Source organism: Phoca vitulina, unplaced genomic scaffold (assembly GCF_004348235.1).
Source record: "Phoca vitulina isolate PV1807 unplaced genomic scaffold, GSC_HSeal_1.0 scaffold8, whole genome shotgun sequence".
Taxonomy (NCBI): domain Eukaryota; kingdom Metazoa; phylum Chordata; class Mammalia; order Carnivora; family Phocidae; genus Phoca; species Phoca vitulina.
The window spans coordinates 54,575,458-54,602,934 of record NW_022589711.1 but is presented as its reverse complement, the minus strand read 5'-3'; the positions used below and the strand labels follow the sequence as shown (position 1 = coordinate 54,602,934).

Sequence of the window (27,477 nt, the reverse complement as noted above, 5' to 3'; positions counted from 1 at the left end):
ATTGGTATTTTTTTCATCTTCCTTAATTTTTAAATACAAACTAGATGATCACTGTCATTCCTGGGATTCACAAGGTTTGAGTTCTAGCCAAGTAGGTAAGTTTTGTCCTCAATGACTTTAGCTTTCTGGTTTGACTCTTTCGGGCTTCGGGACCTCTTGAGTTTCATATTTTCTCCTCTTAACCCTGGGTCCAAACCAGCACCTAGGAAAGATATTGAAAGGCATCCATAAGAAGTTTATAAATGGTTGCAAAAGGCTGAAAGAGTTTCCTAGCCCAGGGCAATGTCAGTGGGCATCATAGCCCTTTCCAAAATAAATGAAGCAGGAAGTGTGGAATCTTCGGCATCAGCCAGTGCTTAAAGTGGTGTTATTTTGGGCCGTGGGTCATCTAGGTGCACCTGAAGTCATATCTTGTAGGCGTTCGTCTGTTCCCTTCAGCATGCCAGGCCGGCTCTGGGCGCTGCTTCTGCACACTCTTCTAACACCTTTATCTGCCTGGACATGCAGTTTGGAAGACAGAGAAACTTGGGGAGAGGGCATGAAACACGTGGTTTTGTGTCTCATTCTGCTTGGTCTCATTTCTCCTTCCATCTCCCTCCTCTCTCTTGTTCTTTCCCTGCAGTCCTCTCTGTTAATCCCCGCCAGCCGCCAAGCTCAGTTTCTGTCTCCTTCTCTCCCTCTCCCCTCTTCCTCTCTGCCTTTCTTTTGTAGCTGATTTAATGGAATCATATTTTCTGGGGTTTTCTATAAAAATGCCTTGGGGCGCTTCAAGGAATACCTTTCCCAACTCCTTGTTTTGATTACTCCCAGCACACATACACAGCTGGCCCCTCTTCTGTTCGAGTAAAACCACAATCCACTCGGCAAATCACTGCTTTTCATTTTGCTGGCTGGAGGGAGAAAGGATCAGATAGGCAAGATGAGGATGTGGAGGGGGGATGGGAAGATAATGACAGATTTGATGATAATTAATATTTTCTGTGTCTGAATAGTGAAAGTCTCGTCCAAGCCCCCCAGCCAAGCTCAAGTTAAACTCTTGGTGTGTGGGTTTAAGTGCTCTGCAGCCTGGCGTGCTGGGGCTGGTCGAGAGGGAGTGATGCTGTAGATGTGGAATTTTGTGGTTCTCTTTTATTATGATTACTGAGTAAACCATGCATATCTAAAAAGGAAACTTTAAGTCAACTTCTCTCAAGGTGAATTAATGTATTGGGTCTGCGCTACCTCGCCCATAATTTAAATTACCAGGAGGTTTATGTATTAATTATTAAGGGCTTTGGAGTTCCTCGATCGCTCATTTTCATTTTTATATCAAACCTCAATTATTTGTGCATCATGTTTGTACCTATTTTTTAAAGTAATGAGACATCTGAGATCTGAAGGACTGGTAACAATTTTCAGATTCATTAAACTGGCATTCAGCTTCTTTCAGAGTTCAAGACTGGGAGTGTCTCCTTTGTGACTCCCAGGTTTTATTCTGATTTTTCTTTCAACAAGCCAAACAATCATTTCTTTTAGATCAGTAATAGAAATTAATAAATGAAATATGATTTGCTTGTAATATGATTTGTTAGAAATTCTCAGTGCTTTGTTTTTTTATGAATATGTCTTAATAGAGTATATCTGAATGCTATTAGATCTGCTTACTATGAGATTGATGTTTTTGACAGTGTTCTTATAAATAAAATTGGGTGGAGTCATGGAAGCCAAGAGAGAGGGTATTTTTATGATGGGGGAATTGTCAGCATACCCAGTCATCATTCTACAAACATTTGGTAAAACTGAGCATGGCAAGTGATTGTCCTACTCATTGTTTCATGTAATATTTATGATAACCTTGAGAGGTAAATACTATTTTCTTCTTTTTAAAAACAGAAAAAGTAAGGCATGGGGAGGTTAAGTTACTTGTCTAGATCACAGAGCTAGTAACTAGTGAGCCAGGACCCAAACCCGAATCTCAAGTTAAATAAACCAAAGATGTGGATAGAGGGGTGAACACTTCAGATTTACTTTGCTGTTTTCGTGTTTGGCAACAGGCAAGATGACTGGAGACTTCTCCCTCTTTGCCTATGATCTGAATTATATTAAAAGTGGGGGCAGAAAATTTAAAAATTGCGAAGGATATAATGGATATAAGATATAAGGATATAAAGATGGATGCACAGATATAATAGAGAAGTGCATCCAATGTAGTCCTGCTCATGTTCCCTGACTCTTCATCAATGTTTCTCCACTAACTTCAGGAAGAAAGCTTCCTGCCAGTCCCCTCCCCCATTTTTCCTTTAGCTTTCAAATTCCTCACTTTTTCTTAGGAATGCCCTTGGTTATTTTTCTACAATACGGGATGCCGCCTTGTTGGGAGAGGAAAGGCATTACGAGCAGTTTGCAAAGTGTCAGCGGACTTGACTTGCGAGTCTTTCTTGCCAGGGCCTGCCAGACCTCTGGAAGGTGGGCGCACAATGCTGTAGGGCTCACGGCGAGATGGTACTGCAGCCTTTCTGTGTCAAAGAGAACAGGCCCCTGTGAGGACATCAGGTCCACAGGGCTCCGTGGAATCACACACATCAAAAAGGTGTTCAGCGCTCCAAGTAAATGAAAAGTATCGGACCGCAGGAGTTCAAATAGGTCTCCTACGAATGCCCTTGTAGAATGTTGGTAGACTAATGTGCACTGTGAATGTCTAAAAGAGTGTTTTTCCCAAAGTTCTTTGACCATAAGAACTCTTTTCTCACAGTGCCTTTCTGCGTGTATATATAACCCAGGCACTGTGCATAATTTCACTTAGTTCTTTCTCACAACAATCTTTGAAGGCATGCATGAACTCTCTTTTACTTGGGAATCAAAGAGGGTGATCTCTTGTCCAAGAACTGGCAGTCCTAATGGTCCTGGTAGGATTCAAGCTCAGGTCTTTTTGACTCCAAAATCCATGATCTTCCCTTATACAATCCTGTCTTGCACTTTCTCCATAGAGACTTCTCTGACATTCCACACACAATGATTTCTCTTTTCCAACTATGTAGTCTAGCCCACTTATATCAGTTTGTAGTAGGCATTTTTGAGAAATGTTTTCCAGCCCATCTTAGTCTTGCTTGAATAGGGACCTAATCTCAAAGGTGGATACCCAGAAGATGCGGTCTGACCCCTCACTTGACTTATCTGCTACAACTTGCCCCTCAGTTCAGGCTGCTAAAGGTATGTTGGCTTCCATGGTGTTTCTTTAAAAATTGTGAAGCGAATAAATGTTCTAGTTTCAGGGTCTTTGCATTTGCTCTCCTCTCTGCCTATAATGTCATTCCCCAGATATCATGTAAACTACTCCCTCATTTTCTACAGATCTCTGTTAAATGTCACCTTCCTAGGACCCTGACCACCCTATTGAAAATCGTAATTTTCCCTGTCACATCAGCCTTTTGCTTTACCCTGCTTTATTTTTCTCTATACCACATATTTCCACCACATATTATATGTTTGCTGGTTTCTTGCCTGTGTCCATGAACGAAAAGCTGAAATCCATAAGAGCTGATTGGTTTATTGCTGTGTCCCTGGTTTCTAGAAGAGTACCAGACTAGAGCAGGAGCTTGAGTGGTTTAGTTGTAAGGATTGTAGACAGCCGTTAAGACAAACAGTGGTTTAACACTTGTTTATGAAAAAGTTCAGGGCTGGCATCCAGCGATGGCTCACCAAGGCCATCAGGAATTCAGCCTCCTTTCATCTTCCCATTCTGCTGGCCTTCCTTTGAAGACCACGGTATTCATGCTGTAACCTCATGGTTACAAGATGGCGCTGCACCTGCTGGCATCACTTCTGCACATCAAACAGGAAGAAAGAGGAAGGAGAAGGAGGCTAGGAGGTTTTTCCTGGTGAGGCTTTGCCTTTTCATTTCAGAGAGATAGTCTTCCTATATCTCACTGTCTAGAACAGTGTCCTGACCCTAAGTAGAGAAATCAAGTATTTTAGCTTTTCTGAGATTTCTATATGGGGATGGCAAAGGAAAAGAAGGTCCTAAATGGCTCTTGGTTAGCTAGTTCAACAGAATTTATTATAAACAGCAGCCAGAAGAACCTGCTACATATCCCAGAGTTTAGCTCTACTAATTCTCAGTTGTTTTCTCTTTCCAATTTGAATGTAGCCCATTTGAGAGAGGGACCATGTCTAATGCTTCTTCTGTGGCCTTCAGAACATGCTGAACATATAACCTCCATCTATATGCAGATGTGATTATGGACTTTAATTTGGTCTGAGAATCTTCTTTTCTTTCTCTCTCTCTTTTTTTTTAAGACTTCATTCACTTAGAGAGAGAGTGAGGGAGAGAGAGAGAGTGCGTGCACAAGTGGGGGGGAGGGGCAAAGGGAGAGGGAGAAGCAGCCCCAATGTGGGGCTCGATCCCTGGACCCCAGGATCATGAACCGAAGGCAGATGCTTAACCTACTGAGCCACCCAGGAACCCCTGAACATCTTATTTTCCACAAAAGAAGTCTCTGCCCCAACTCATATTAATTGCCATCTTTTCTGACTCCAGTAGCATTCTTTGCACAACTGCACGTCTTAATGATTCCACAACTCCATTGTAAGCACTTGCTGGTTGGACTGGGCCTTAATTTTCCTGATAAACTCTTAAGATAGGCTGTCTTCATAGTCAGGACTCAGTGAACCCATAATAAGTGAATCCACATGATTGAATAAATGAATTGAATGAATCCACATATTGAATGCTACACCTCAGAATTCTGTGTCAGAAGGTGTTATTTACTAATTTATTGGTAATATTTCATTTGTCTGCATATTTTCTGGAATTCAAATAGAAGTAATGTGTATAGTTCCCCTATAAATACTACTGGATGCAATTGTCTAAAAAAGAACAAGATTATAAACTGCTGAGAGCTATTAAAATGTTTGTTTTAAGTTGTAATCTGCTAATGTTGTGATGGTAGACTTCGGATATGAGCACAAAGGAGAGGGGAAGTGGAAGCCAATAGATAAGATGAGGAAAGACACAAGAAATACCTGAGAGCTCCAGGCTGTTCAAAGGGCATTGCGATTATTTCTAGAAAATGCCTCTAATAACTGAGCAATTTGCTCTGGGTGCTGATAATTTCAGAGAGGAAGTACTCAGAGCTGCTGGTGTTGCTTTATGTTCTAAGTGCTATGGGCATCACAATATCTGTCAGTACAAATGTTATTTGGGTTGAGGATGCTAAGTTAATGTTGCCCAGAAAAATCACTGGTGATGACTATTTAAAATATTTAATAAATATTATATATGAAAATATTTAATGACTATTAAAAATTTTCAATGAGGGGTGCCTAGGTGGCTCAGTCGTTGAGAGTCTGCCTTTGGCTCAGGTCATGATCTCAGGGTCCTGGGATTGAGCTGCGTCGGGTCCCTGCTTGCCAGGAAGCCTGCTTCTCCCTCTCCCACTCCCCCTGCTTGTGTTCCCTCTCTAGCTGTGTCGCTCTCTGTCAGATAAATAAAAAAAAATCTTAAAAAATTTTTTTTTCAATGAAAAGTCAACTCTTAAAGCATGACTCAGATGCATTTATCTTTGTATGTTGTCCCCCCATTTTAAGGTATGATAAATTCTTAAAGGGAAAAACTTCTTAGGTGGCAGTGTGGGAACAGATTTAGAGAACTGAGTCCACAGTGATAGGACTTTATCACCCAATACTCTAATCATGGAAATGAGCATTTTGATTTTTAACAGAAAGTTTATATCAAAAACAGCACAAGAAGAGAGAGTGAGAGAAGTGTGTGTGTGTGTGTGTGTGTGTGTGTGTGTACAACCAAAGTTCAGCCAAAAGTAATAGAATTCATTTTCAAAATTTTTAAATTCAGACCAATAATGTGGCTCCTTCACTTCTTTTAGAATGAATAATATATTGTCTGTAACCAGCAGATGCTGCTATCTGTGAAAAACAGAGAGCAAAGTTTATATATTCTGTTTAGTTCTTTCTGGAATCTGTATTGAGATCGCAGTGCAAAGTAAGAACAAGCTCCAGAGGTTAACATATATTGCAGGATGAAATGAAAGGCTGGTATGGCAAACAGAACTACTATGAAAAGCTCTCTACTACTCACTGTTAACTTTTGGGGTAATCTGCTTATTTTTAGAAAGACCAAACCCAATCGGTCCCATGATCCTTAAGTCCCTACTAAGTGAACACAGAATCTGTTTTTCTTTTTAAGTTTATTTATTTTTTTAGTAATCTCTACACGCAATGTGGGCTGGAGCTCACAATTCTGAGATCAAGAGTCTCATGTTCTTCCAGCTGAGCCAGTTAGGTGCCCCCAAAATCAACTATTTAAAGGACCCTGTGGCTTCTGTGTTCCATCTCTTCTATCCTCTGCCAACCTTGGACTCTTCCCCAATGTCCCCTTCTATCTTTCTTTTCTCTTCTCCCCTCAGCCTGATTGGGGACCCTCTTAGACCTCACTCTAGGCAGAGGAAATCATTTTGAGCCAAACTGTACTTTGAAGCTCCCAAATAGACTTTATTATCACGCAGGAGCAAATTCACCTTCATAAGGGCAGCTTGCTGCAGGGAAGGAAGGAATTACTCTGCTGTTACTGCATCTATCCTCAAGCCACTGATTTGTGTGCCTAATATTTTGAGTTTGGAAAATAAGCAGTGGAAGGTGATTTTGAAAAAAGTGTCCAGCTTGTTATGAGGTGGCTGAATTTATGGGTGCTTGTGTCTGTGTGTGAGTAGGTTTTTTTTTTCTTTTCCAACTCTGAGCATTTATGGAAAATTCTATCCTGTGTCACTCACCAATGTTCAGGGTGAGTCTAAGACTGAAAATAGGCTGAAAATAGCTGATTGAAACTTTAGCAAGTCTGGGGGCCCATGATGGGAAGCACTCCACACCTGCATTTCTTCCCCTTGGCTGTCTCCACCTGTATGCCCCACAGGCATCTCAAACTCCACACATCATCTTCCCCCATCTCATGCTTCCCCAACAAACCTGCTTCTCCTCTGTAGGCCTTTATTTATGAGGATGGCCTCATTATCATCCCAATTATCCAGGTTTCACAAATCAGTCATCTCTGACTCCTTATTTTCCCCCAAATCTAGCCAGGTTGTCAAATTCTGTCAAGTCTATCTTTGCCACATTTCTTAAACCTAACCCTTTCAATTGCTACTGTCATGATGTTACTTTGGGTCTTTATTACCTCTCACTTCAATGATCATGGTGGTTCCCAATGCACTTCAATGTAGTGTTTAAGAGCCTGGACTCTCCAGACTTATGCTGGTTTGAGTTCAGGTTCAGCCACTTACCAACTTACCAACTCTTCAGAATGTCTCTTATATTCTCTTTCCTTTGGTTTCTTTATCTGTGAAATGGAGACGTTGATAGTTTGCACTTCATAGGATTATGGGGACTAGTTGAGACTATTTATCTTAAGTGTCTGATACAGTGCTAAATAAATATTGAGTACTATGAGGTTACTACACTTCCTGCCTCCAGTGTCCACCAGTCCTCAAATTCATCCAATTTAACACTACAGGATTATCTTCTTAAAATCACTTTGATCAATTCATCTCTCTCCTCAAAATTCCACTAGTGATGCTCCGTTATCTCCTTATGCTTCACAAACTGGATTACAGAAAATCTCAAGTAACAGAGTTGTGCTAGGCACTCTGAGAAGCCACAGGATAAACGTGCCTTATCTACCTGAAGTCTAAATTTTGACCAATGTTAAATAGTTTGGATTTTAAAATATTATCTTTTTATTAAAACCAATCCATGTAAAGGAAACATAGTAGGAAATATAATTATATGATTTTAAGGATAAAACAAAAGATTGCAAATAAATTTAGTGTTTAAAGCAAGTGGCCTTGCCCCTATAGCCTTAGGAATATTCCACTGGCAAAGTATGAGAAGCAGTAACATCCAGCTTCATAGCTTGGCTTACAAGACCTTTGCAATATGGTCCCAACCTACTTTTCTAGCCTGTCCATTCTTAGATTCTCTTTATATAATTCAAAACCTCATCAAATCAGACATATCAGTGTTTGCCATACATGTACCATCATTCCACTGCCAATGAATGTTCTCACATAGTTTCTTTCTCTTGAACTACTCTAAACTATCCAGTTACTGCACCTCTCATGCATACTGTATTTACTTTCCTTTGCTCTAAATTCATCCATATCCTAAAGCCCAAGTCTTGGTGATGAATTGATAGAGCTGATGAAGTAAAGAGAAGTGTTAAAGATGACTTCCATGGAGTGGAAGTACCCTAACACAGAAAGCTGTCTTTCTTCCATGGAGTACCCTAACACAGAGAGCTGTCTCTTAAGCCCTGTTAGGGATAAATAAAACAGATATTGTTTGTCATCAATGAAATCAGAAATTCAGGAGGAGCATTTATTAGAGAGCTGTTGGATCTCTTTGGAAGGAATAAGATTTTGTGAAGGAAAAATCTCTGAATGGTTCCAGGGCAGAGAGGCTTGGCTGTGTTTGATTGTAGACTATCGAAGATCAAGAAGAGGTTTGGGATGAGACCATGTTGGAGAACTTCTGCAGATATCTTTGAGTTACATAGGCTAGAACTAAGCCAGGTAAACTCCCTCTCAAAATAGGGATCATAGGTATGGACCTTGGGTTATTTGAGGAGTTAACTAGGTGGAGAAGCTTTCTGTAATTGTTTGGCTGAATACAGATTCAACAGCAGTTTTGTTGAAAAAAACCCAAGGTAGACCAAGTTCTAGACCAAATCTAACCTCTGAAAATTTTGTGAACTTGGCAAACTGACTTTCTGATTCATAATTCTATCATCCAACAAAATAGAAAAACTATTGGAGATATATGAATCAAATGAGGTGATTGGTTTATATGTAAAAACACTTTGTAAATTTCAATGGAGCTTCCTTATCTGTGAAATGGAGATAATGTCTCCACATTTGGTTAGTGTGAGGATTAAGATGAGAAAGCCATGCAAATACCTTCCAAAGTGTTGAAAATAAGATGCCAAAGGGAATAAATATTAGCCATCATCATCATCATCATTACTGTTCATATACTACATCTATGAAAATGGATGATTTTTATTATGGTAGCATTTTTTTTTTATTAACATATAATGTATTATTTGTTTCAGGGATACAGTTCTGTGATTCATCAGTCTTACACAATTCACAGCACTCACCATAGCACATATCCTCCCCAATGTCTATCACCCAGCCACCCCATCCCTCCCACTCCTATGGTAGCATTTTGATTATGGTTTGGCTGCTAATTTATGGTTTAGGGTTATAAAGGGATTGCATCATGATTCCCTTTACCCCATAGCAAATCTTTATTTCTGAAGTTGGGTTCCCTAATTATTAGACATTTGAGCAATTATCTCTCATTTGCATAGTGCTTTATTTCCAAGTGCTTTTATAAATATTTATCTCATTAACTCCCAAAAACAATCCTGATCGCTAAGCAGAGTAAGAGTGATAAACACCACTTGGGAGTTGGACAGACTGAAGCTGGGGGCATTTGTTCTTGTCCATGGTCATGAAACAAGCTTATGGTAAATACCGTGGACCCCTCTGGCTACGACTTCAGAGACCTCCCAGAGCTCTGGCCATGCCTCTGCTTCTCCATGGCTGCCGTTCTAGGTGAGCCTCTGGAGGACAGGTACTAACAGAATAGAGATACCTTCTAATTCTCCAGACACCAAGCAGTATTCAGCATGTGGTAAGACTTGATGACTACTTCTCACATCCACTTTTTTAAAAACATGACAGACAATATCTTTCCTATTTTCTCTTGATGATCCTGAATATGACAAAAAGATGTAATTTGTTCAAAAGCTTTCTACAGCAGCAGTGTGGGAGCTCCAAAAAGGGAGTTAAAACTTTTGCAATTGCAGGATTTACAACAGAATATTAAGAGTGATTATCTCTGGGTGGTGGGATCAGATGTAATTTTCCTTTTTTTTTTTTTTTTTTTTGCTTTTTTTGCTTATCCTTACTTACTACCTGTTTTTTCTCCCCATTAAATTTTATGTAAAAATAGCAATTATATTAGCTTGGCAACAGTGCCACACTTTGGAGGGGGTATATGTCTCCCCAACTTGCTACCTTCGCCACCTGGAAAACCTCCTTCACCTCCCTGTTTCTCAATTCCCTTTCTATGAAATAGGAATAATCATAATCATAATCATACACAACTTACAGGGTTGTGGAGGGATTAAAAAATAACATAATGTAAGGATCCTGGCATGTGACTGATCAACTAATACATATCGACCACCATCTGTACCTCTTCAAACTTATAATAGTTTCAGGCTAGAAAAAAATGTAAGTAGTAACTCTAATTCTATATGAATTAAACATACTCATTTGCAAAAACAACCAAGCGAAAACTTTAGGGTGACAAGTTATCCCAAGTCTTAACTCTTTCCCACATGTTCTTTGGTGATGGGCTCTTGCAAAATATTGTAATTAAATGCCACATGGCAATGAGCAAGGAAATCTGGCCGGATGATCATGGAAGGAAGATTGGGAAGCACTGTTTGTAAAGACATCCTTAATGTGAGGAGATGGATGAGAGCTGCCTCTATAGTGTGGAGTGTCGGGCTGTCTTCGGGGACAGGCCAGAATTCAGGCATCCCAGGGTCCCACATCTGCTTGCGTTGGCCCTTGTTCAGATCACTGCACCTAATAAGAACCTGCAGCTTCCATTGCAGAGCTTGGGCTTGGTTTAGGCAGCTCTCTAATTGGTTTATGTCATTCATTAGGAATTTCTTTTCTTTAAAGTTGGCGGCGTGAAGCCAGATTGTGAGGAGAGATTCCATACCACCCATATCTGTCTTGTTATTCCCCAGGTTATAAATGAGGTGATGTGGGGGCTCCTCTGGCAGTGTCCTTAGTTCCCAGTTTCTAGAGTTGGAGGCCTGGTCTGACTGGATGGGAGGACGTCACCTTTGCACCTCCACCTTCACAAATCGGGCGGGGCACTGGCGGCAACCTGCCTGCAGGGGCCGGTCACTCTCTTCTTTCCTGCTGCACTTCACACTGAAGGCCTCCTGATCTGGGCTGTGGATAATTAAAGGGCTCTTTCACTCCTGGAGAGGGTTTGGCAGAGGGCAGGTGGGGAAAGATGTGTCAGGAAAGAGAGCAAGGAAACGTCAAGAATGACTTTGCTACACCACAGACTCCTCACACCCAGCAGGCCTAGGAATAGACCTCTCTCCACTCCCCAGACCTGCAGGGACTGCTCTAGTCAAAGGCACCTCTGTCTTCTCACCCACTAGGGATGAAAACCTCAGGACCATAGGATCGTTGCAAGAAGTGTACACTGAACAATTTTTCAAAGATATTTCCAACTGGAGATCAAGATTCTGTTATCTTTAACCCTGAAGTCTCCCTCAGTCTCCCTTTTATTCTCCTTGGCATTACCCTGCTCTAGGTCTTGTGATTTCTCCACATTGAGGCTCCTAACCGGTCTCCCTTACTCTATACCCTCCAAATTCATCCTACCCCTCAAGTTCTTACCATTTAATTATTATAAGTCAAAGTTATGGTCAAGTTCATATCTCTTCCGCTATGAAAAGCTTTCCTCAGCCCCCAGTTGTTTAAAGGATAATATCTTACAGCATAGACTCTTTGGTTGAGTTTTCATTATCTTCTGTTACCTGACTCCAATCTATTTGTCCAGCCCCTTGATTGATTTCTTCTCTTATATATACTAGGTTTAAGTCACACTGGCACATTCAACAGCTTCTGTACGTGCTTTACAATTTCTTCTGGGAATACTATATGAAGCTTTTAGAATAAGAATTAACTGGGTACATAAAACAATGTGAATGTCTCCTTATCAGTTTACCTTTCCCACCAGATGGTTTTGTCCATGGGGGACTGACTGGTGATTTTGAAGACTGAAGTTTAAGTTTAAGGAGAATGATAAAAGTGAAGATTTGGGGTCCACTATTCAGATACTATGTTACCTCTACAATGACATGTAAGATCCTATAGCTGGGAAGAAAGAAAAAAAGTAAACAAACAAACAAAAACAAAACAACAACAAAAACAAGCTGTTTCTTGGAACCTATTCTAAATTATGTAATAACCAGGTTGATAGCATACTACCACCCTATAATATAGTAAAATTTGTGTTCCAGCACACTTTGCTTTTTAGGTGTAAGAGAATGAGCAAAGGCAGAAGTGAAATGATAAACTAACATTATTTAAACACTCTGTATCCTATAAGATTTTTGTGAGGAGTTTGTCTGAGAAAAACATACTACCAGCCCACCTGCATCCTCTCTGGAGAGATGGAGAGTGGCCTTGTGTATCATAGGAGGGAACACATAGGCCCCGAGGTCAAATGAAACCAAAGAGAATACTTCGCTACTTTTAAGTAGGGTTTTTGAATAGTCTGAGTTTCAATTTCTTCATAAATACAGAAAATCGTATCTGCCATAAGATTGCTATGAGATGTGTGGTTGAGGAATGTGAAGTGTCTGATTTTTTTTTAAGATTTTACTTATTTATTTGAGAGAGAGAGAGAGAGAGAGACAGCATGAGCACATGGTGGGGTAGGGGGGTGGGGGTGGATTTGCAGAGAGAGAGGGAGAAGCAGACTCCCTGATTAGCAGACTTCCCAATGAGCAGGGAGCCAGACTCAGGGCTCCATCCCAGGACCCTGGGATCATGACTGAAGCCAAAGGTAGGCTTAACTGACTGAGCCACCCAGGTGCCCCTAAAGCATCTGATTAATAAATAGCAGCTAGGTTTCTTATTATACCAGGCCATGACTTACCAGAGAGGGTCTGCTACATACAAACTATGTTCTTCCATGTGGAACATGAATGCTCACCTTTTCTGTGACATCCCTAATCACCCAATGCATGCACACACACACACACACACACACACACACACAAACACATACACAGAGGGGGTGGCGGTGAGGGGAGAGAATTTCTCCCTCATTTTAGAACAGGAAGGAACTGGTTAAAGACATTAAGCTCAAGAACAATACTCAGAATTTACCTGGCCCAGGGTGAGAAGTAGAAAAACTCCAATACTTCCCCACATTCATGCCTTTATGTTATGTTCTTCTATTTGGAATATCCTCCTTCCCATCATTCAATGCCCATTTCTTTTTATACTTCCATGTTCTGATTGCCACATCTTTCAGGATTCACTGATCCTCAAGTCAATTGTGGAATCTTCTTGTATGTAATGATAACTTCTCTTCACAGTTGTCTCCTTCTATCTTTCTTAGGACACGTAAGTCTTTCCTAGTAGACTGCATGAAGACAGAATTTCCTTGTTTATCTCAGATGAGTACTGCCATGGACAGTGTTTTGAGCAGAGTTCCACTGAGCACACATTTATTGAATGAATAGTGTTGCTAAGATGTAAAATGATAAAAATTTAAAATGATATTGTCTCTGTGGCTTTAAATGAGAATTCATTTTTGTTTGTCTTCAAGAGTTCATACTCTATTGAGCATCACTCAAATTGCAAAGAAAGGTCTTAATCTCTTTGACCTTTAAATTATTATGAAGAAGCTACTTTGATATTCTGAGACTCATTTCTTCTCAGCTCTCTGCAGAAATATGTGGGGATATGGTAGAAGAAGGCTGTAATTGTACTCCAAGTATCTTTGGGGGATTGTCTGTATGTGCAAATTTTAAATTCAATGGTGAGAAGTTCCCAAGAGTGCACACTGCTGTAGTAGGCATGATGCAGGATTAATTAAAGACTGTGTCAGATTTTGTCTTTGTGGCTCTTACAGCCTTTTGGATAATGCTTATAATGTAAAAAGAATTAATTTTGCGGTTACTGAAATGTCCTACCACCTCTTAATTATATTGTGGAAAGATTATTTATTTGGTTTCATTTTTAAATGATTTTTTCCTTCTTTTTTTTTAACACTTAAGCCATTTCTTAAGCTTTGGCCAAGAGAGGAGGTTGATCGATCTATCATCTATCTATCTATCTATCCTTCTATCTATCTATCTTTCTATCTATCCTTCTATCTCTCTATCTATCTATCTATCTATCTATCTATCTATCTATCTATCATCATCTGTCATCATCCTTCCATCTATCCATCCGTCCCATCTATCCATCCATCCATTATCTATTTGAGCTCTATCTCCCTTAATTCAGGAACTAATCTAAAATGGAGATACCTTTTATGATGAGCTGGTAATTTAATGCCTGCCTTACCAGGATATAACACATTGAATTCCTTTTGTTTTACCTTGAGCATTTAGCCTAAATAAGTCATCGGGAAGGTTTGTTTGTTCTGCCTTATAGTTTCTGATCAAAACTTTCTTATGAAAGATCAGGTGCCAAAGGTGGAATTTAACTAGGAGCTGTATTTTCCATGTCTACTTTCTCCAAAGTCAATTTGAAAAATCAACTCTTCACAATGTATTTTAGCAGCAGCAGGCGTGAAAAAGACTTAGAAATTAGAAACTGTATTTGATGGTGAGCTCTAGGTGAGTCAGCAGTGTGGTAAGTCACCTGCACAGCCAATGTTGTTGTTGGATAATTCACTGATGTACAACCTCTAGAAGGAGGGAGGGAGTTGTCTTGGTATATTCCACACTGATTGGATCACTATTGGAGTATTGTTTTCCTTTCTTGGCCATATACTTTAATTAGGACATTGGAAAACTAGAATATTATATCTATACCTATATATCTATACCTATACCTATACTGTCTATCTATCTATCATCTATCTATCTATCTATCTATCTATCTATCTATCTATCTATCTCTCTATCTATCATCTATCTATCATCTATCATCTATCTATCTATATAGAGAAGAAGAGATTCTATGATAAAAAACTTGTATCACTGAACATCTGAGTAATCTTTAAGCAAACTGAACACTAGTCTCTTGATGAAAAATAAATTTTTTCAGGACTTCTGTTTGATAATTCCATTAAGTGATAGGAAAACCATCTTGATCGCAGGCTTTGAATTTTGCCTTTAACCACAGATCATTGATAGAACCCTCTTCTCTTAGATTCTTGCCTTGCAATCAGGTACAAACCACTGGGCCTTCCCCTGGTCAACCATGACTCCTGCCCTAGTCCCACACAATAGATAGCCTTCCTTTGATCCTTATCTAGCTGTGACCATTCCCACAGGCTAAGGAACCCTCAGGGCCATCGGATATGCCTAACCCACTGCCTGTGCCCTTCCCGCACTGAACTACTTGTTACTGGGACCAGTGACATCAAGATCACCTGGGAGCTTGTTAGAAGTATAGAGTCTAGAACCTCACGACCCACTCCACCAAGTAAATCAGAATCTGTATTTTAACAGGGTCCCCATGTGATTCAAACACACATTAAAGTTTGTCAGGAATTATTCTAGACCATGATCTGGGTACCTCAGACCTTAGAATTCTCTGCCCAAATGGTCCTACGTTTGCCTTCAGGGCCTGTCCTTCCCAGAGCATACTGTGCTGCCAATGGACATAAACTTAAGACTAAGAGGTGACCAAGGAGTGACCATTTGGGGGTGGAACTTGGAGATATGGGCTTATTGTTCTCACTTATGTAAACATCGCTGCCACACTGAGGGACTGGATACCAGGCCTGAAAAATAAGAGAGAAGATCCCAGGTTTCTATCTGGATTGTTGCTCTGGGCCTGGATGGAAAAATAAAGCTCTGTGGTAGAAGTAAATCTCAAGTGAAAACAAAATCATAAAACCCCAAGCTCATATGTATGCAAAGCAATACAATGGCAACATGAAGATTAAACACACACACACACACACACACACACACACACACACACACACACAACCGCACAAACATTAGCTTGCATACCACAAAGCAAATATGCACTGTGGAATGCAGGTAAATCAGTTCTGTTTCATGAAATGTCTGGATTTCTTAACTTTGTACATAGCTTATTATTTCACCGCATGTTCCTTCTTTGTCCCCATATCCCCCAAATTTATGATTTGGCAGTTTTTGGTGGATGCAAAAGAAACTAGCAAGAGTGCAAGATAATTCAGAAATTCTTGCTTTCTGATTGACTTTTCAGAGGTCTGCTAAAGGAGTGCTTGAAACCTCTGATGAGAGGTGCCAGGCACGCTACATCCAGCCTGACAACAGTTCTGCTAAGTAGGCATCTGTCTCTTTATTTTGCAAAAGGGGAAACAGACTATGAGGGTTAAAGTGCTTTTCCCAAGGCCACATAGTAAATGAAGGCTCTAGTTTCGAACCCAGGTCTGCATCCTCTCTCTAAAACCTATGACTTTTTTATTATATCAAAGTACCTCATAAATAATATGGGTGTTTATGTTGTCTGAATTTTACCTGTGATAGAGTGTAATCACTTTGGGCAGGGAGGGGGCGGGGGGGGGTTGGGCACTGAGCACACAGTTCTTGCTGAACAGTTTGAATGGCTTATGTTGACCATGACCAAGAGAGAATGTGATATTGATGGTGGACCATGTCGTGTGTGGAATTTAGAGATGGACGTGTTTTTATTGGCCCACATAACATACTGTATGGAATATCATAAATAAACTTCCCCACAAAATATTTTCTTAAGCATAAAGGGGAAAATAAATAAGCACATCACATAGAATCTCTTGAAATTTGTTTCATTTCAAATTCCTCCGAAGTGGAGAAAGCAAAATGTTTGCAGCCTCAGGAGCAGGATCAAGGGGAAGGGCTGGGGGGGCAGAGCTGAGTTTCTTCTGTCGTTCAGAGCTCTTGTGCTCATTGCCTTCCTGGGTGGCCCCATCTACTTTCCGAAGGGCACTGGAGAGCTGGGCCACAGATTTCTGGTAACTGATCTCTCTCATTGTCTATGTATTCCAGACAATCTACTTTCCATCTCCCTTGAGAGGAAATGGAAACAGAGGAGATTCACAAAACAAATGTTTTTCCCTGATGCTTTTCTTTCCTTTAACTTAGCTACTCTGTGCCTGTTGAAACTTGGCTGTTTGGGGTGCTCAAAAGCAACTTCCTGTTAAGAGAGGAGACCAAAACTTACACAAACCCAAGGCTAATGTGATTTGCCAAATATCCCCATTCATAATAAGAGGGGATGCCTCAGAATCGATCGTTACCTTTATTGTGTGGCGTTTTCCTGGGTTGCAAGAGTTGCCCTCTTCTCTGTACACAGAGAAACCTGTAGGCATGGAAGGGCCTCGGTGTAGGCCTGACGTGCCAGCCCCTGCAGCACTGTGCTCTCAGAGCAGGGTCCTAGACGACCTGCGGGCAAAGGTACAGCCCCTTCCATCCTGGGCATTTCTCTAAGCAAGTCCTTTTAGGTACACCCGCCCCTTAAACAAACAGAAAACAGTTGAAGAACGCAGTTTTAAAGAGTGCAATTCAGAAATGTACATTAATGAAAGACCAAAGCAGCAGCCTGATCCATCTGGTTGGAAGGAGTGAGTATTTTTGTTCTGTTTTGATGTGTATTTTTTACAGTAGAGACCATGGGTCTACTTATTTAAAAAAACAAATCTGTAAGACGAATCTTGTGGGGGGAACATATATGATTTAGGCGTGGACCCTCGTCTTGGACAACTCACAGTTCATTTGAGGATACGAGACAAATACACAGAATAATTTCATGTTGGTGCAATGATCACAAATGCTGTAGGCCAGGCTCAGCAAGTTGCATTGTTTGGCTGGATTGTTGAGGAGTTGTGGCTTTGAGTTTTGTAAATGAATGCATGCTGAAACTGTAGTGCGAAACATCTTGACTGTGAGGCTGGGAAATTGTTTCTGAATTTTAGAGCCAACTGGAAGGCCCTTTAAATGTCTGAATCAGCATTGTGGAGAAAGGTAGAAGAAGGTGGATTAGTTGAGGTGAAGAGAAACTACGAATAAAAATGTGAGCTCGGCAGTGACCATCTTTACTTAGGTTCACAAGGGAACACACAGCTGGTTGCCATAAAGGTTGGTTTTCGTCTCTGTTCTGTACATCCACAGGGTTCCATGGAGTTGTGGGGGTCTGTGGAACCAGGGAAATCTAAATTCGAATCCCAGTTCTACCCCTTACTACTTGATGGCTTTGGACCTCTCTGTGAAATAGAGATTATAAACCAAACGTGTGAGTTTGTGGTAAGGACTAGAGATAACAGATGTAGAGATCTTAGCCCACCGCTGGTGGCTCTGGTCATGATGGATGACAACATCTTAAATATGCAGTTGTTCATTTCCATGTAAAAATAATACATGCTCATTACAGAAAGTAGGGAATTTTAAAAGAAGGAAAATAATCCTATTGTATCAATAATGTTAATATTCTAGGGTGTTTCTTTCAATCCTTTAACCAGAGAGGAAACAAGCTTACCATTGTCCTTCTTGAGACTTGACTACTTCCTGATTTGCTTTGCTCTTTACGAGAAGAAGAACCGGACCTGGACCAGATAGGCCCTCACTGCGTTCCTCTTCCATCACTGTAGACACAGTCCTGATCCAGACTTTTACTTCAAGCATGGCTAGGAGTAGGCAGACTCTGCCAGCAATGCCACGAAATGTCCTCTGTCAATCCACCCTCAGATCTCCTGAACATGTGCGGAATGAATGAAGCCTTCTTTGATACCTTCAACTATAAGGAACTGTTCTTGCCTTTGAGTCTTCATTACATTTTATTTAGAGCATTTGCTCTGGACTGTATTGAGGAATACTAGCAGAGATTTGCTGATAATGTTGCTACTCAGAGTGATCGTTAAGTATTATGGGAGTTATATTCTAAATGGTTTGAAGGAGGGGTCAGAATATAAGACTCCTTGTACAGAATATGAGAGTGCCAGTCTACCAGAGTGTGACCTTAAGGATGACAAAATTTCATGTCATCCCCATTGGTGGAAAGGTGGTTGTCATTATTAATTCTGGGATCAGATTTGTTTCATTCTAACAGGCATAGAACTCCAAATGGACTTTCTAAAACATGAGCCATTTAGATGCCCATCTAAAAGTTATTCACCATCAACATTATTGGATTAGCTCTCCATTTAAATGTCATCTATGAAACCAAAGCTTTTGCTATAAATTTCCCTTACAGGAAAGGGCATAGGAAAGAGTATGGTTTTGTTTAATTATTTGCCCATGACTCCAAAAGTAATGCATTCCTAGATTCCCTGTCAGTAGAAGTTCAGAAAAAGCAAATTAGAAGGAGTCAGGAATGTTGATAGCAGGAAGAAATGACAGAGATGAGGGAAGAGATGGCTGATATAAGAACTAAAAAACTTGGCAGTCAAGAATCTTTTAGAGCTTGGGTAAATAACCTTGCTGTTCATGTACAACAGTTGGTCTTCATAAAGGGAAGTGTTGAAGTATAAGAAAATATTAAGAGGGTTTCAAGTATTAATCTAGGTAATCTTTTAGATTTCAGTCTCTGTTTTAGTAAAATAAGGGATCAAGGACATAGGATGTAAATGGTTAATAATAAATCCTTTTTAAGTCTTAAAATTTGGTTTGTGATGACTTTTACTAAGCCATAAAATAATTCATTGTTTTTAATACAATTTGAGAAAATAAGTATGTATGTTTTAGAATGATTTCTATCTAAATAATCCATTCATATCAATTCTGGAAAATAAAATATCTCTGTATGTTATTTAAGTGACATCCAAAGGTAGGTAATGCTTAACTCTGACGAGTCAGAAGTGTTCCACTGGTGCATACTTGAAGTGTCCTCTAGAGAATATCTGATTTAATGCCTCCATTATCATCGTGAGCACGCAATGAAGGTACACACACGAGTTGTGTCTTTCCACAATGTCAGTTTTATTCAATCAGAAAGCAAAGTTAAATCACAATTATAAAGCAGGTTCAGGATTCTAAACTCAATGACAATTCTCCATGTGATTAGACTTGGCTTCTTACACGGCACACAAAGCAGGAGAGAAGACAAACCACACAATAAACAACAGATAATAGGTAACAGGTTATCTGTTGGTGTAGGAACAGGTAACAGAAGGGTGTAGGAAGTAAACAAAGCAAACACGCAAACACGGAAGTCAGTCTGGGGTGTGCAGTTGAGATAAGGCCTTGGGCTGGTCCATGTCAGCTCTGGGCACTTACTGCTTCTGATGTTCCAGCCGTGAAGGATCTCGGTTCTGTTCGGAGATCCATCGGGCAGAGCCTTTAGCAGCAGCTGCCTTTTTAAGTGGTCAGACATAGAGGAGTCAGGTCTGAAGAGTCTGACAGTTTGCTGCCAAAATCCTTCCCTTTTTAAAGGGATTCAATCCATTTTGGGTCTCTGCAGACCTCGTCTGGTTCTGCTCATTACCAGTTCTGGGGTGTCAGCTGACATGAGTCTGGGCGAAATCCCCTAGCTGCAGCAAATACCTTAACTGCTTGCGTCACTGCTTGACACAAGCTCCTGCTTGACACGAGAGACTCCATTTTGCTCTCTACAGTTATTTTATAAGAAGGATGTCTTGGTCTTTTGGGGCTGCTATAAAAAATACCAGAGACTGAGTGGCTTATAAACAGCAGAAATTCATTCATCATACTTTTGGAGTCTGGGAAGTCCATGATCAAGGTGCTAGCAGATTTAGTCTCTAGTGAGGGTCTGCTTTCTGGTTCATATGTGGCACCTTCTCCGTGTGTCCTCATATAATGGAAGGGGTAAGGAGCTCTCTGGGGACTCCTTTATAAAGGCATTAATTCCATTCATGAGGACTCTGCCTTCATGACCTAACCACCTCCCAAAGTCATTACCTCCTGATTTCATCATCTTGGTCATTAGGATCTCAACATATACATTTTGGTGGGACACAAACATTCAGACAATAGCAAATGGAAATGGAGGCTCAGAGATGCTGTGCCCAGCTCTAAGCCACAAAGAAAGTTAGCATCAGTAATAGGTTTAGACCCAGGTTTTATTGACAGCCAGTTCAGGGCTCTTACTACTATAATATATAACATTCTAAGAATGGAATGATGCAGCATTTGTACTCACAGGCATCTTAACTGGTCTGTGAATTTATTCATTCATTCATCTTTATTAAACATGGATTTATTAAGAGATTACTATGTACCTGGCACACTTTAAGTTTAGCCTAAGTATTAGCTATATGCGTGCATATATGTGCATGCACACACACACACACACACACAAACACACACTAACACTGTGAGTCACAGAATCTTAGGTTGGACCTTTGGTTTGGACCTTAGTCTTCTTCACATCAGCTCTGAACATGGCCACCTCTAGGACAAGCACATTTAAGTTTCCCAAGCAAATAAACATTTCTTTTAAGGACTTTCATCCTGGGAGATTCCATGGCCTTTTTCTGTAGCCCTTTTTCTAATTATTCATCCCACTCTCTTTGCGTTCTGCTTTTGGTTTAATCCTAGGTCTTTTATTCTGTAGTTTAAGATCCTTTCTTCTTTTGGAGAAGAAGGATAAAGTCTCAGCAGCCCTCTGAGAATTTCTCAGTCACTAATTTATCCTTTGGCTTTTTGTCTAACGGGTATAATACAAATTACTTTTTTTTATAATAGATATTAATTTATTGGGGCAGAAAAGGAGATTAGAGGTGATCTAGTTCAACTACTAGTTTCATCGATGGTCCCCTAGAACCCGGAGAGAAGAAATGGTTCAAATTACCCAGCAAGTTAGTGGCAGATTTAGTCTTTGAACCCAGGTCCTACCTGTCATCCAAGGTTTTTGCCGGGGCACCACACTGCCCCAGAATTCTCTCTTCAGCGTCACTGCTGGTCTGTTTTACTTTATCACTTACTTCTCCCTCAAGTAAAATAACCCACGGAATTTCTTGGTTACCCATGCCAGTAAATGGTTAATCTCACTGAGCCCAAGGCCCTGGAAACTTCTGGGAGGGAGCCAGGTGAGCAAAGAGAGCAGATAAAGGCACCACCTGCCCATGGGTTAGAACAGCCTGGGGACACAGAGAGAATGTAAACACATTCTGCAAATCTTATTGTCTGACACCGTGCCAGCGTCTTTTGGGTTCTTGTCATGGAAAATATTTCATCTGAGGTCATTCATTGAGCAAAAAGGAGCATTGAATACCCTCCAGGGTGCCAACTCTGTCCCCCCCACCCTTTGTCCAGATTAAATAAGCAAGGGACTAACATTTCATTGTTCTAGAAGGCCTGCCTTTCAACAATACAGGCTGTAAGGTAGGGAAAAAGGAGACATTAAGAAAATATATTGTGTTGTTCTGAACAGCTCTCTCCCCTGGGCAGCCCGCCCTCCTCCCCCGCGGCCTCCCTCTGTTTGCTCACCCATACTTACAAGCACACGCCCTGCGTTTAGAGCAAGAGTTAATGTCTGTGCTTCCTCATAAATCTCAGCTTGGTGCCTGGAGCTATGTTTTTAATTCTGTGGTGGAGCTTTGAGATTTGAGATGAGTAGAAAGGAGGGGCAGCTGATGGAGGTAATATTGGAAGCTGCCATTTCTCCTTCTTGGGACTTGCCTCCTCATTCATGTCTTCTCTCAGGTGGTTTAAAGCCTTAGCTCAGCCTCTGTGAAGGCCAGGATGGAAGGAGAGTGGGAAGTCAAGAGAAAGAAGAGCTATGTTGTACTATGCTATGTTGTACTATGCCGAAGGACGCATGGCTTCTCTCTGAAGGTAGCAGAATGTGTGGAATGAGCAAATTAACCCAGACTGGTGACTGGCTGGCATAGTTTTCTGGTTCAGCTAAAAATTACTTCAAGGAGAGGTGTCTTTCCTGTCAAAAATAATGTATTGTCTTATGGAACTTGTTATCAAAGAAAAGTTTTCCCTCCATTCAACTTGGAGCTCCTTTTTTCGTGTTGTTCATTTATTTTTCATGTTTGGTCCTTTGGCATTTGGATGATAGTTTCTTCTGTATAAACCTCATCTCTTCAACATGCCTTTGCTTTTTGTGGTGTAGAAGGCAAATCTATTTGGCTGCTATGATGGTTTAAAGTAGTAATTGCTTAGGTTTCCACCCTGGCAACAACTGTATTTGAGTAGAATTCTGAGTGTGAGTCACTGAGTAGAACATGTAATTAACAAGACTAAAGGAAGAGCTCTGATCTTTGAAAATACTGGTCCTCAGTTTATACATCTATAAAATGAAAGAATTGGAAACACATCTCTTAAAGGACCTCCAACTCAGTCTAAGATCCTAAAAATCTCCAACTATTATAAACCTCTTCTTCCACCAAGTTCTTATGAATCTTTATGGAGACTTTCCTCTACTTCTTTATCTTTCTGGGAGGTTTTGAAATTTATCAGAAGCAAAGGGTACATTGACCTTCTTGCTTCTACTACTGTGGGAATGGAGGCCAGATCTAGCTGGTTTCCTTGAGGATAGAAAATAGGAAAAAATAAATTGTAACAGGTGAACTTCTACTTCTATAATGAGATCTGTGGGTTTCTATTTGTACCTGTTTGAGGTATGGGAAAGAGATGATAGTAAAACAGGCCCAGAGATCATCAGACCATGGGCTTCTGGAGTTCAGAGACTGAGTCTTATTCATTTCTCTACCTGCAATAATACACTGTACTGTACAGAGAATATGCTAATTAAATTGTGGAATTGAAGATAGACAACCTAGGACTGTTTCAGGGATTCACCTCTGAGGTGATTTAAAAGATTATTTTTAACCTTTTAGAAAAGTTTTATAGAACTATACTGACTCAGTCTGAAGAAAAAAGAGCTATAGGGGTGTTTTAAGTTGAATGGAAGTCTCTCTGATGGATTTAATTTCAAGGAGGAAATCATATACATCAAAACACTGATAACACAGAAACTAAACAAATAAGTATTCTGAGACTCCAAATGAGGTGGAGGAAGAGGGATCAATAGATGAATAAAAATGTAGAAGATTCCAGAACCTTCTCTGTTCTAGAGATTTGCTTTTCTGGTTTTGCGTATGTAGGGATCACGGAATTTCTCCTTCCCCTTCTTATTCTGTTCCTCTAGTGGTTCTTGACTTGCTGATCTGATTAAGCCTGGTCATATTATTTATCATATTTCCTGTTAACTTCATTTATTTCTACCACAAGAAGTGTAAATGCAGTTAAATAAAATTTAAACAAAAAGTTTCTAACGGTATACACTAAGCATTATAGCGCACACTAGGAACTCAAGATTTGCTAGTTGGGCCTTATAGCATACAAACACTTTCTCATCCATTATCTTCTTGTTCCTCATGAAGTTGTGGTTACCTAAATATTGGAAAGGTGGTATATAATGCTCAAAGCCAGGGTATATGCTCAGAGTATGATTTGGAGGGGAGAGCTAGCAAACCTTTCTTTACTTAATAATTTGGTGTTGGCATTCTTTACCTAGGACTGTACCCCCACTTTGATTAACTTGACCATAGCAGCTCAGTGAGAAAGATCCAGTCTTCTTGCCCTGACAAATAACTTTTATTGTAATTTCCCTCTTCACTCCCAGGGCTACCTTATTTTCTTGCAATCTCATAATTGATAATATTAAATATATATACAAATCTACAGTTCCTTTTGAGACTGAGATTTCCTTTCTGACCTTTAGCTAGGATCTCTGGGCAGGCTTTTTGCCTATAGATGGTGATGGTCTCCTTAGGGCAAGTCTTTTAATTCTGTGTTGATTGGAAGTAAGGCTGTGTTGTGTAATAGCAGGACCTTAACTTGGAATGTATTTTGTAATGATAGCCCAGAATGGTGAAAAGACCCCTAAATGAAGTCTTGGGAGACCAGGGCTCCCACCAGCTCAACCCTGTGTGTAATGATGCTTCGGGAAAGCTCTAGTCCTTCTGTATCAGTTTTCTCCTATCCAGAAAGAAGGCACTGGGCTTTACCTTCCAAGAGCCCTTCTATCTCTGACATTCTCTAGTTTATAAACATTAAAATGCTATTCCATCATATGGTGGCTGATTTGTGCTTTCACATGTTTGTGAAGCATCATGGCAGGTGCTAAAGTTCCCTAGGAGTTATGGGACAATGCTTGGTATAGTCTTTGCAGCAGAGGATGTGTTCAGGGGGCTAATTTGATGCCTCTGAACTGAAGCCACAACCCAGAGGCTTATTTTAGATCTTGTATGTCCTTGACTGGATGAATGATAGTAGAATCATGACCATAGCCATCTACACCCTTTACATAGTTACCGAGGTCATGAGGTGTCACATAGAAACATGCCAAAGAGCATATGGCAAAACTGAGATTCAGAAAATGAAACTAGCTTATTCATAGTTACACAGCATTAAGTGTCAGAACCAAGACTCTAACACAAGAATACCTGACATCCTGTTCTTAACATTTTTCACTTTACTCTGTTACCTGATATGATATCTTTCATGGTGAGCACAAGTAACTAATAAAGCATTCTTGGTTATAAAGGCATCTATATTCTCCATAATTGTCCTTATGACATTTGACAGAAGATGATTTTCATAGACCTCTGGTACTGAAGTCTTTGCTGAGAAGCACTGCCTTAGTTTTACCTTTGGAGAAACTTCTTAGTTGTAGATTTATCTTCTCAGATATCTCCAGTGGAGCTCAGGAGAGAAGGTTGGCTGAACTTGTATATTTATTTATTTATTTATTTTCCTTTTTTATTTAATTTCAATTAGCCAACATATAGTACATTATTAATTTCAGATGTAGTGTTCAATAATTCATCAGTTTCCTATAACACCCAGTGTTCATCACATCACGTGCCCTCCTTAATGCCCATCACATTACCCCACCCTTCACCCACCTCCCCTCCAGCAACCCTCAGTTTGTTTCCTATAGTTAAGTGTCTCATGGTTTTTCTTCCTCTCTGATGATTTTCCAGTTTTCCTTCCCTGCTCCTATGATCCTCTGTGCTGTTTCTTATATTCCACGTATGAGTGAAACCATATGATAATTGTCTTTCTGTGATTGACTTATTTCGCTCAGCATAATACCCTCCAGTTCCATCCAGGTCGATGTAAATGGTAAGTATTCATCCTTTCTGATGGCTGAGTATGAACTTGTATATTTAGAATTATTCTTCATCTCTGAGAAATGTCATTGCCATGCTCAGATTGATTGGTTATTTAGAAATAGGGTCCCTCTTGAATTTCATGCTTAAACTTCATTTGAGGTTTCCCTAAGGTAAAATAATATAAAGTGTACTTATTAGAGAAGCTATCTTGGCAGATTTTCATTGCCTTTGTATAAAAGCAAAATTGCACCCAGCACATAAATTGACATATGAAGCAGTAAATAATTCCATTGTGCAAGTTGTTTTAATAGACTAAAGCCAGAATGCTCCATTAACCAGCATGCATACAATATTCACTGAGCTTAGAGTTTATTACCAGGCCAGGAGAAAAAAAAAAAAGAAAGAAAGAGAAGAAACAGAATGAAGGAATGTATGGGGGGTATGATAAATGCCAGCATAGCAGCTGGGAAGGTAAGAGGTTAGAAAAGGAACTTTAGAAGTATGTACAATATGTTTCTTTTCCTCTCTTCTTCTTCTTTTTTTTTTCTTTGTGGGTGAAGGATTAAGTAAAAAAAAGTTTGGTGTCAGTTTTCAGGCATAATGATCAAAAATCTGAGAACTGGGCAGTAGAATGTGCCAGGGTCTTTTCTAACTTTAAGAAGAATCTCAGAGATCAGCCAGTGGGGGAGAGGGGTGGCATATGCATATGTGTGAGATTGTGTTTATACACATCTCTACTTGGACAAACACTCAGAAGCCACAATAGCATTCCCAAAGGAATTCCTCCTTAATACAGGAAGTGACAGCTTTGTGAAGGCACCACAATTAAGCTCTGGGTTTTTGTTCTAGATCCCAGGATTTAATTTCTAGAAGAAATGAGAGCTCTGTGATGTTCCATGGGGATGTTTAGAATTACAGGCAACTTAGTTTTAAAGCTTGTTGAATGCAAAGCACCTGAGCTTGGCTTAACCTCCAGGGATCTCTTTGCATTCAGAGATGTCTAAAACCACAAACCATAAATTCTGATGGGCACATGTAAAAGAAGAGACCACAGGAATTACAGTTTTGTTATTCAACGTAGCCACACTCTCCTGCCACAACTTCCCTCCCATCACTCCCAAGTTTCCTCTTGTTTTGCACTTGGGTTTACCAGATGGCCAGGCCTGGGCTATTCCAGAGAGTGTTTGAAAAGGCAGGCACAATTCTTTTATGAGTTTTGATATGTTTGTTTCTACAACTTTACTGGATGGAATGTGTGCAGAGAATAGAGAACCATGAGATATAAAAGCTCAAGTCACACGCATTTTGAATTGGTCATCATCCCTCTTAAGGATCATACATACGCTACTGTTATTGATGTCCCATGTCTCTTCTCAGTCATTTCCTGCTTGTGTTTACTCTTTTGTGGAAACTGGAGCTGCTGTCATTTCCCTCCTCCTTGAAACTACCCACCACCTCAACACTTCCAGTTCCTGTCCCACCACCCTGACTCTTCCTCTCCCTTTTTCTTTTAACCATTACCATCGGAATATTGGCATGAGGTTAATATCCCTATTTCCAGCCCTGGCCTTCTGTCCTCAGCAACAGAGTCACATTTCCAACTAGGCATTTCCACATAGGATTCTCAACAACACC

The 27,477-nt window shown here is 40.2% G+C and overlaps 1 protein-coding gene across 1 annotated transcript in view; it reads left to right on the top strand.

The window, feature by feature from the left end:
* The window catches only part of TPRG1 (tumor protein p63 regulated 1), a 108,298-nt gene that overhangs the window by 66,226 nt on the left and 14,595 nt on the right, over positions 1 to 27,477 (top strand). The window lies entirely within an intron of this gene.